At 33.8% G+C, this 11,401-nt stretch overlaps 1 long non-coding RNA gene across 2 annotated transcripts in view; it reads right to left on the bottom strand.

Moving 5' to 3' along the window:
• The window catches only part of LOC148614267 (uncharacterized), a 30,476-nt gene extending 19,153 nt beyond the window's left edge, over positions 1-11,323 (bottom strand). The window contains exons 1-3 of one of the 2 annotated variants that reach the window (XR_015923618.1): positions 10,870-11,308; positions 10,093-10,320; positions 5,225-5,667 (exon numbers count right to left, since the gene is read on the bottom strand). This is a non-coding gene — a long non-coding RNA (uncharacterized LOC148614267). Of the gene's footprint in view, positions 1-5,224; positions 5,668-10,092; positions 10,321-10,869 lie in introns of those variants that run through there. The other variant, XR_015923617.1, reaches the window with a different exon arrangement.
• Between the last annotated feature and the right edge of the window lie 78 nt (positions 11,324-11,401).

The raw sequence follows: 11,401 nt of genomic DNA, 5'->3' as shown, positions 1-11,401 counted from the left end.
CTGTCAATGAGGTCCTTCAGTCTTACCATGAGATTTGTTTCTCCTACAGTGGTATCGATTGAACTATTCCAAATACATCGGTGTTACTGGAAACAAAAAATAACCCCTGAATTTAAATACGTAGTACTTGATGGGGATTCTTCATATTTGTAAAAAGCGATGCTGAATCATCTTTTAAATATACCTAAGCATATGGTGTAAAATGCTCGAATTCATGATAAACAACATATTACTCTTATGTGTGGGACGAGTTTGTTCAACAGATGATCGGCATTCCATTGGAAACTAATTGTGATCTACTACGCGCTGACCTATTGTTTCAATCACATGAGATTGATTTTTATAGCTGATCTTATCCAAATGAAGGATCATCGTTTAGCCACATCCTTTTAACTCAGATTGCGCTTTATAGATGACATGTTTTATTTTAACAATCAGAGCGTCGGGGATTTTATACACCGCGTCTACCCTAAATAAATTATGATACAGAACACTACAGCCACGTTGATGTAAGTTTCACATCTTAGAGATCTATGGGAAAACAAAATTTCTGACCAAACTATACGCCATGGCTTCCAATTCCATATTGACAACTTTCCTATTAACTATGGCAACATCTCTTGAGGGAGGAGTTTTCATTTCACACCATATATGTTATGCAGTAACTTGCTGAAAGTACGTTGGCATTTTACAGTCTTTTACAGCTTGCATTTTGGTATGGGTTTTGCTCATAAGTGAATGCATTCTGTGAAGTAGAATAATATGAAATTGTCTTTAAAATACGATGGAATTATGTTTGTGATAGTTTAATGATTGAGGATTATAGCATAATTAATGGCATCTATGCCATTGTTGACAAAAAGGAGTTGAATAAATGAACTTTTTTTTTAAGTCCTGAAAAAAAATGAAATGTCCCATATTAATCCATTTGGTTCACTTCATAATTGTAATTTCATACCAGTTTAATCCTTTTCATTTGTTCTTGGAAATAACACACACTTACAGAAACTTGACATATATGTTACTATATATAGTAAAAAGGTAAATACGTGTATATAAGGACTAGAATAAGCATTGGTCCAAAACCCATATACCCTAGGAACCTACTGCAAAGTGTCTCAATCGCTCCACCTAATTGTTCACATACTTGGTGTAAGGTTAAGTCTTGACTCAGAATACCACAGTAGTTAACCCTCATCGGCACACTATATGGTGAAAAAATTATATATATAAAGACTAGAATTAGCCCTGGTACAAAACCCCTTGACCCTAGGAACACAGTGTGGAAGAGACCTCCCCCAAACCTAACTTTTTACTTATAAACATGCGTTGTTACTATTCTAAGTAGGGGTTTTCAAAACGAGGCTTTTTCTATCTCAAACGGAAATTTTACGAATGGGTCTGATTTTATGTACCTTGAGAGAAAAAAAATCCACAAATTTATCAAAACATTAGTTTAGGTCCGGGATGTCGATTGTCACTTTTAAAAGATTTTTTCTGCTAATACCTTAAATGATTTTTCATTTCCGTTATATTGTATCAATGAGTTTGCCATTCTCATATCCACCATGATATAATAATTACAATTGATGAAATTAGTTTATTTAGGAGATCGGCAATGTTAGAAAGGTATTGAGGAATCAGAACATTTTGAATCATTTTTTTTTACAAAAGTGACCGAACTTTTCTTCATCTGAGTAATGATGTGAAACAAAATCAAACATAGTATTCGTATGAATCGGAATTTGGAAAGCATCCACGGGTCCCTGCTTTATTGGGTCGAATGTTTACGTCGGGTCAACGCACATTTTTGGACGCTTAATGCTGATTGAGCGTTCTTAATATGGAGAAAACGTTGTCAAAAATTCCCCTTTAAACTTTTCCATGGCTATGGACCTGAACCGTGCATACATTGCGATTCAGATGGTAACCAGACTGTTCCTTGATCACCCTAAACACTGTGGTTCTTTTAATATTTTGAATTCTTATAACGAGAAAAGGTATGGTGAATAAATCAAGGAGTTAGTAATGCCACCTGGATAAAAAAAAGTCAGTCCAAGCAAAGGCATCCATTGGTTTTTAATGAACGACGAGGAAACATTTACACCACAGGCAAGCATTTTTAACATTTTTAACAATATAATTTCGTTAACAATATTCAATTGTCTCATGCACAGCCGTAAAGCGCCGGTAATATGCTTTACGTGTTCTACATTATATTTAGACGCGGAAGTCATAGAAGAAAAGCTTAATTTGATGAAAAAAAAATGTTTGTGTTGAAAATTGGCAAATTACACTTAAGTGCAATCTTTATAACCTAAAAAGTATCCTTACTGGAAATGTGATAGGACAGTGGTTAGACATTCTTGATTAAATAATGTTAGTCTTTGAGAAAGGGAGGAGAGTGTATGGACATTTTGCGACTTATTACTGATATTTTGTCATGTGAACTTTTAATTGAATTAATATGTATAAGGGGTAAAACAACTATACAAAACATGAGAACAGGTACAAAATAACTCCCAATACATAATGAAACTGCAATATGGACAACAGATAATAAAACAAATTATAACCACATACTTGTACAAATCAAAAAGGTGTTACATGTACACATGACATACCCATATACATAAACAACCATTAAGATGAAAAAGGTGCATGAGGAAAATGGTAGTTGTACAGGTTCATTTACAATTAAGAGGGTAATATCAATGAATAAATGACAAATTAAAAGGGAGGAAATAAACATAATGAATCAATCGTAACATTGACATGAACAGGGAGTTTGACTAATACATAGTTATTTTTCATAAATTAATTGCAGGATGGGAATTGCAGGAAGATAAAAATGCATGAAACACGAATTGCAGGGAAAGAATTGCAGGCTAGCTTCACTAGTCTAGACTTTACAGAGGTGGCTGGACATTCGTTTAGTCGGTATTCTAATCATGAATCTGTCGAAGGTGAATTGTCTTTTGGATGGATAGAAAGTTATGTATCGTTTGGAGGCCCTGGAATTGAGGATACACATGATAAAAACTGTCATTTCTGAGGAGATGGGATGTCTATGGCACAGGGCTGATTCGATTAGAAAAGTTTTCAGCAAAATAAACAAGAGAAAACCTGAAAGAATAATCAAGGGACAAAGATTATAGCGGTAATTAAAAGAATGTAATCCAGGGACAAACACCAGACATGTAAAACAGACATCCTCTGCTTTTCTAGAAACACCCGCTGAAAACAGACACACACAACAAAGACATATAATAACTTAAATCATACAAAGTAACGAAAGCAAATGAACAACTCGGACTCAACTAAAAACTGGGAGCATGGACCAGGTTCACCGGTAGGGTAAGCATCCTCTGCTTTTCTAGAAACATCCGCCGAGTTGCTCATAAAAAGTCAAGTTCGGGATAGACAAACGAGGAAAGGAAAACAATGACACGTTGAATGAAAAGAAGGTCAAAGAGTCAAACATGATGCCAGTAAGGAAGTTCTCTTTATTAATAGGGGCAAAACCGGCATCTATTCAGGCTGACCTCGCCCGCTGTTACATATGTAGTGAAAATAGTTTTCAAAGATTGATTGATATATTTATTGATTGTTTGGGTTAAACGCCCCAGCATTAATATTTCAGCAATATTCAGGCGATGAACATAAAGGGATGACTTGAAAATGATGATGATGAAATAAAAAAATGGATGGGACGGACACAAGGACAATAGGGTCGACAAATTCTGATGGCCACAAGAAAAATGGATGAATGCGTAAGATCGGGCAGTCTAGCCTCCTGGGCCGGAGCGCAAAGTTTCCTATTCCTATCGAATACCACGTCAGTTTTCTTTAACGTACAAGGAACGTGGCATCTTTCCAAACACGGTGCACCACAATGGTTTGCGGTCAGGTTTTCTGTATTATAGCCTGACAACCCCAGCATGTAACACGCCAGGGGTACCCATTCCACCACCTGGGGCACACATCCCAGTTGCTCTGTGGGCAGAGCGCCTAGCCCCCGGCTAGATTTCTGAGCACTATTTAGTCGCCTCTTACGATAAGCTTAGCGCTGCTGTAGGCCTATTCTTTTAACACCAGGACCTGCACAGGGCATTTTTCAAAGACAAGAGAAATTTGGAAGTATTGGTTCAAACTGACAACACTACGACTTGAGCCTTTTTCAATCACAATGGAGGGATTAAGTCTTACCATTGTAATCAATTACGATTATACCTTTGGCGTTGGTGGTCCAAAATAAATCTCATTTTTCGAAAATTGAATTATCTTCATTATCAGGATTATAACAGATTGAAGTTACAGTCCATAGTATTTTCAGATTTAATGAAAAAAATATACTTGCAATAAAGACCTGCTTGCGGACAGTAAAAATCAGAGCTTATCAGTTTACATAAGCAGAGTAGCTTACAATGTCCTGATCCAATCATGTAACGGCATGATTGGTAATGTCTTTCCCTTATTTCGGATCCCTTTCAAGCATCTATTACATTAGTTAATTCCTTGGTTGGATGACTTTTAGTGGGATCCAATACAGTACTTCTAATGTACATTGATCCGCAATCTTAATACTTCTACCACATATAGGTATGACTTTCATTGGAATAAAAACGTTCTAGTTAAGAGTATAAGAAGGATATTTTATTAAAAAATCTTTCTTAACCAAGATACAAGATTGGTATATTTAAATTTGCTCAATGAAACTTCTGAGCAAGATTCTCTTAGAATTATCCAAGAAATTGTTAGTGCTTTTGCCAATTGTGGTTTCAAAAAAGGTTTCAGACTGCACCCAAAAAGATATGTTCTGACAATATTTATTTGTGCTTTAGGTTGTGTTCAGATTTTTTATTCTGTAATTGCTTAGTTAATAGATCAAGACAAAACACAAATTCATCCTCTGTTACACACTGTTGTTTAACTACATAGACAATTGTCGCCAATAACTTTACGTAATTAGATTTAACAGATATTAGCAGCTCCTGGTACACTTAAACTTATGCATTTTTTCACTTGTGAATCATTTGTTTAGACACAACTTGATACATGATCTTAGTGAAGAAAGGTTCAAATTGTAAACTAGGTACTTAATCAAAAGCTTCGCCCAGTCCGACATAATACCACCGCAGCTAGTTGAACTCTGCTCACTTGGGCCAAGTGTGGACACAATATTAGTTTTTGACAAACAAAATATAGGGATATCAACAAAAACTCATTTTGGAAACTTTACTGAATAATATTATGAAATTCAATTTAAGTATAAAGGTGAGCTTCAGCAGTCAAAGCCCGAAACAACAATGTTTTTATCTGCAAAAATTTCACATCCAATGAGTATTATCAAAGGTAGACGTGGAAAATAATAGCAGTGATAAGACCTATACTCCTACCACACTCTCCAAAGAAAAGAATTATAAGTCTGCGCTATCCTCTTTCGGTCTCTCTACAAAGGACGATGATTGTGATTTACCGTCTATGTACTGGATTCCTAAACTCAACAAGAATCCATACAATCAACGTTTCATAGCTGGATCTGCAAAATGTACCACTAAACATCCTTCAAAACTTTTTACTATTATATTCACATCTGTCAAAGAGGGTCTGCAATCCTATCACAACACTTGTTACTCCCGTAGTGGTATTGATTGAATGTGGATCCTGAAAAATTTGAAAGATCTTTTGGAGACAATCAAGTTAAGACTATTATCAGAATATAATAGCGATAAAACCTATGATTATTCAATAATGTTTACTACTATTCCCCAAACAGTTAAAATTCCTACCTACAAACACTATACATCGTTGTTTTTCAAAAAAAAATGGTACATCAAGATACAAATATGTAGTTCTTGCTAGAGATTCCTAATACTTTACAAAATGTTATAATTTTTATTAGACAACATATTTGTCCAGTATGGTGGACGCATTTTTCAACAAACTGTCGGCATTCAAATGGGAACAAATTATGCTACTCTACTTGCTGACCTATTCCTTCACTCTTATGAGGCTGACTTCATTGCTGATCTGATCCGAAAGAAAGAATATCGTTTAGCTAGATCCTTTAATCGCAGTTCCCGCTATATAGATGATATATTGCATCTACCCCCAAAGAACTTGAGATAACGGATACTACAGACATTCATATCTTGACCTACACTTAGAAATCGATGGTAAAGGAAAACTATTAACCAAACTTTACAACAAACGTGATGACTTTTCATTCAGAATTGTAAACATTCCTTTCATCTGTGGCAACATCTATTCAGCACCTGCGTATGAAGTGTTGATAGCACAGCTCATACGTTATGCCAGAGCTTGTCTAAACAACGCAGCCTTTTTGTATTCTAAACAAATAGGCTTCTGGAATAGGGTTATGTTGTAACAAGATTGAAGTCATCCCTACAGAGGTTTTATGGACGTCATCATGAACTCGTGGATCGCTACGGTGTATCCATCAGCGCCATGAAACTGAATTATTAAACGTGTCATAGTTTTCCCTTCCTCTTTCGTCTACCCCGGACTTGACTTTTTATGAACAACTTGGCGAGTGTTTCTAGAAAAAGCAGAGGACGCTTACAGTATTGGTCCACCTGGTCCATACTCCCAGTTTTTAGTGAAGTCCGAGTTGCTCATTTGCTTTTTTACTTTGTATGTATGATTTTAGTTACTTCATGTTCATTGTTGTGTATGTCTGTTTCCATGTCTGATCTTTGTACCTAGATTGCATTATTTTGATTACCGCTATAACCTTGGTTCCCTTGATTACTCTTACTCTTTTAGGAGGCATTTATGGATCACTTTGTAACTCATTATCTAAAAAAAAAACAGTCAATGATAGGGTTAATTTGGTAAGCATACTTCTTGAAGCTCTTGTATTTAGGTTGTGGTTTGGATCGCAACGTCAAACAAAGTTTATATTTGGGGGCATGGTCCCCTTTGGCTCCTTATAACTCAAAATCTGTAAGTGATACCTGAAATCTGACATAAAAATGCAGGCAGGAATTTTCACGAAGGAAGATATTTTTTCACAAAATCGCTTCAAGACGAGAAAACAAAATCTGAGGGCGTTGCAACCTTTGGCTCTTTATAATTCAAAAAGCTGTAAAAGATATCTGATTTAAAAACGCAGGCAAAGATTTTCATGAGGAATCTAATAAAAGACATTTTCTAAATCAAACTAGATATAAATAAAGCTATTGCCATGAAATCATCCATTTGTGATATGATACCATAATATACAATGTCAAAACGATTCTTTCATTAATAGTCGATTTAATGTCTGGACATGACGATAATATATGTTTTGTTCCCTCATTTCTTAAAAGTAAAACTAAGTTAATCAAAGTCTGACCTTTGTGGTAAAGAGTATTGTGGAATAATATCAGAGACATTCCTACTCTTTTATTGGAGTTATATTTTTTAATTCCATGAAATACTTGTTTTATGTCCCTTCTTGGCCCTTAATTCTAAAACAGTTTGGGTGATACCCCAAAGTCAATACAAACAATTTTATCTGTGGTTGTACAAAAACCAGGCCTAATGATCTAATTTATTTTAGTAATAAAACGTGAATAAAATAATGATTAAAATGTCATGAAAAATCAGGAGAGTATTGCAAATTGTTAATGATGCACACATACTCCTAGCATAACACCTTCACCTTATTTAGTGGGGTAAATCCAATTTACAAAGAACAAAAATTACCGTAATCACTAACAATATAATGTTTATTTTAGGAAATACGTCATATTGACAAACCAACAAGATTAAGTAAAAAAAATTATTTCATTTTAAACTTCCTGTTCACTTGAAGGTTAGTACTTGTTAAACATATTTGTTTATCTATTAAAAGTGTTTTTTATATTCAATACCAGGTAACCGATATATTGAGAACATGCTAAATGTTACTGAATTGATGAGACGATAATGTTGAGATGATAACGTCATAATTGTCTTCGCAGAAACGAAGTCATTTATGTATATAATCTATATTTAGTCGAGATGTAAACAACAGTATTTTATAACCTGATTGGTATTTATTATTGTAATTGTTTTAATCAATTGAAACTCATGGTCAACATTGTGTGCACCACTTAGGTTGCGTTTAATAAAAAGCATGAAAACTAGTTCCTATTAGAATCAAAATAAATATTTTACAACAGCCCAAGAAATTTGTGATCGTATAATGACAAGTCGGTGTCGTTGTCTGCGTTTTCCGCAAATAAAAAAATAACGATTATCTTGCAGTGTTAAATAATCATTGGCCCCAGCGCCACCAAAATTAAAAAAAAATATATACTTCAGTCTGATAGTCTTCTTAACTCCAATCAAAATCTATGAAATTGACGACGTCCTGAACAGTAGTTCAGACTTAAGTTATTTTTTAAAGTTTTGTACCATTGGGGTTTTGAGGATAAAAGAGGAAGAAGGAAGAACAATCTATCTATGAATTGCATGTCTCTCATGAGTTTTTTGTTTACATGACTCCTTTTTGTACTCTTTGTAAATGGTCATAAACGGTTGGTAGGTTGGATCTGAAGAGATCTGAAATCTGATTTAAATGGAAGCAGGGATTTCCATACGGAATCAAGGAAAAAAATTGAAATCGGACAAAAAATAGAATTTTTTATGTGGCCCCTTTGACCTTTTATCACTCGACAACGGCCCTAAATTTATCAAATCTGCTGATATATGTATTCAACAAAAAACAAAAAAGGAACACAAATAAAAGGAATAATCAAAATGCATGAAAAACTGACTTTCTACTTTGGTTTAAATAAATCACTTACTTATACCCCTTTTGGTCACTTATTCTAAAACGGAAAGGGATCACAAACATTCCTATCATTAGTAGTAAGTGATTCCACGCATCTAACATGCAGCTGATGTTTTTGTATATGTAAAGATAGGCAAATATATCGTTGAACTTTTAAAAGAATGGCCAAAAGGTAAACTATCGACCACTTAAACATTCTGGTATGCATTAAACTTCCACAAAGTAAAATAAACCCCTTCACCAAGAAAAAAGTATTTAATTCAAATTATCAAGAATGCTTAGGCTACAAATTTTTTCCTCATATTTTCTATTATAGGGAATGCTTTAATTTTCGATTTTTTTAATATATTTCAACAGTTAATTCAAAGTCGCCATGTGACAATTCAATTTCAATCAAAACGTCCTTTGGTCAGCATCTACTAGATCAAATGTTTGTAAATCACAGTGGGGATTGGCGTCAAATATTCAAAAATTGGTTTTGTACTCATTAACGTGTACCCGTATGAAAAGGTAAAATTGTTATCTGTATAATCAAACCGGCATTCTTCTTTTTTAATTTCTTTACAAAAAAAGAACGGATAGGGGAAAACCAACAAATGCACCAGTGTGAAACCTAAATCCATAGTCGAGACCCCTTTTACCAAAGTGAGATTCAAACTTATATGTAAAGCTTATAGATATGGCGCAAATCCAACGGAACAGAACGAAATAAAACATGAAAGAAAATACGCTTTTGTACAAACACGAGAAGATTATTCATATTGATATTTTTTCCCACAATATTCTATACCACAATGGTCAGGCTTGCTTTGATTTTTGTGGGTTAAAGACTTGAACATCAAACATTGGGACAGGAAACATGCATTTTCCTGATGTCCTGACATTAACGTGCCTAGAATAAGGGACCACAAGGGGCAAGAAACAAGTATCTTGTTTTTTTTATATTTCTTTACGATAGTAAGTTAATTTCTGGTCTGATTTAAAAAAAACATTGGATTCCTCATGAAAATTTAATCATAGTTTAAATATCTTTTACTGTCTTTTTTAATACAATAGGCTAAGGAGAGGGGACACATGCAAAACAAATCTTTTTAATTTTTGGTGCGATTTTGAAAACAAAAATATCAGATTCCTCATGCAAATCCCTGCCTGCATTTTCAATCAGATTTCAGATATCTCTTACGGTTTTCAAGTTATTAGCGGCCAATGTGGACCATGCTCCAACAAATATACTTTTTTGGTGTGATTTTGAATTTTTGTTAGTGGATTCTAAGCCTAAATACAAGAGGTTTAAGAAGTATACTTACCAAATTAATCTTATCATTTACTGTTTTTGAGATAATCAGGTACAAAGTGGTCCGTGAATGAACAATGAAGCAGATTTTTATACTTAAATCAAGTTTCAAAATATGTGCAACATAGGCGTTGTTGTGTCCATTATGAACTGTAATCTTCTTTTTTGTGTCAAAATCTAATATTATGTCCGCACATGTAATAAGTGGACGGACTTCAACTGGCTTCGGTCTTAAGATATCCTATTAAAATGAGATCCAAAAGAGTTTAAAACCAACATAATTTTGACCTTTGATCACCTTAATGTGAGCAAATGGGGCTCGATAGCAATTAATGGCCCAAAGAAAACTTGAATATGGATTCAGAAGACATTGAAAAGATCTAAAAAAATAAGAGCAAACAGACATATAAATACGCATACTAAACAATTTAATTATCAAATATATGCAAATTATAGAACATTATTGCAAATATTCAAACAAATAACATCAATCAGATCGCATTTGCATGTCCAAAACAGATTGAACACATAAATAGAGCATAACTCAACAATCAAGCAGTTAAATGTAATACCCACTGATAACTATAATACTACACAAAATGACTATTCAAGTTCGTTATAAGTACTCACTATAACAAGGTACCTTAGCATCAAATCAATTAAACTGACTCAATGATATTCAAAATCAAAATAATAAAAAAATTAAAATGAAACTTGCTAAAAGCTCTAACTTGCAAAATACCAGTACGAAAAATGAAAAATTCATGGAAAAGATGAACATCATACATACCTTATCTGCTGGCTATACTGCTTTCTAATATGTACATCTTGGCCTTCTAAGTCCACATTGAACTACTGTACAAAACTCTGAGTATTTATACCAAAATAAAATACTACTCACGAGTGGAAAATTTAGGACATCTAACCCCTAAGTATAATTTGACAAGTAACAGTCAGTGAGCAGATTTTAGGCACAATGTGAAATAAATGCAAAATGCAATGAAGCGTATAGTAGCTCAGACCACTGTAGAGAACAGATCAAATTTAACGAAATGAAATATAATGGAAAACATAATTATTAAACTAATAAAAAAATCAGCTTGTCCACAATAAAAAATCTCATTAAACTTTGTTTTGCGATCGGCATGTTCGGAAAGTTCAAATTGCGAATGATATATGATATAGATTTATATGAAGTGGGTGCAATGACAATTCACATTGAAAGTCACGCGCTTTAAAAAATTTTGAATGACAAAAATAAACAGAGATAAATATGTATATATAACTTCCCACAAAATCTTTTAACTGTTTTATCTGATGAT

This window comes from Perna viridis, chromosome 6, assembly GCF_037379345.1.
Source record: "Perna viridis isolate PV_CMFRI_1.1 ecotype Kerala chromosome 6, ASM3737934v1, whole genome shotgun sequence".
Taxonomy (NCBI): domain Eukaryota; kingdom Metazoa; phylum Mollusca; class Bivalvia; order Mytilida; family Mytilidae; genus Perna; species Perna viridis.
This window is presented reverse-complemented; position numbering and strand designations above follow the sequence as displayed.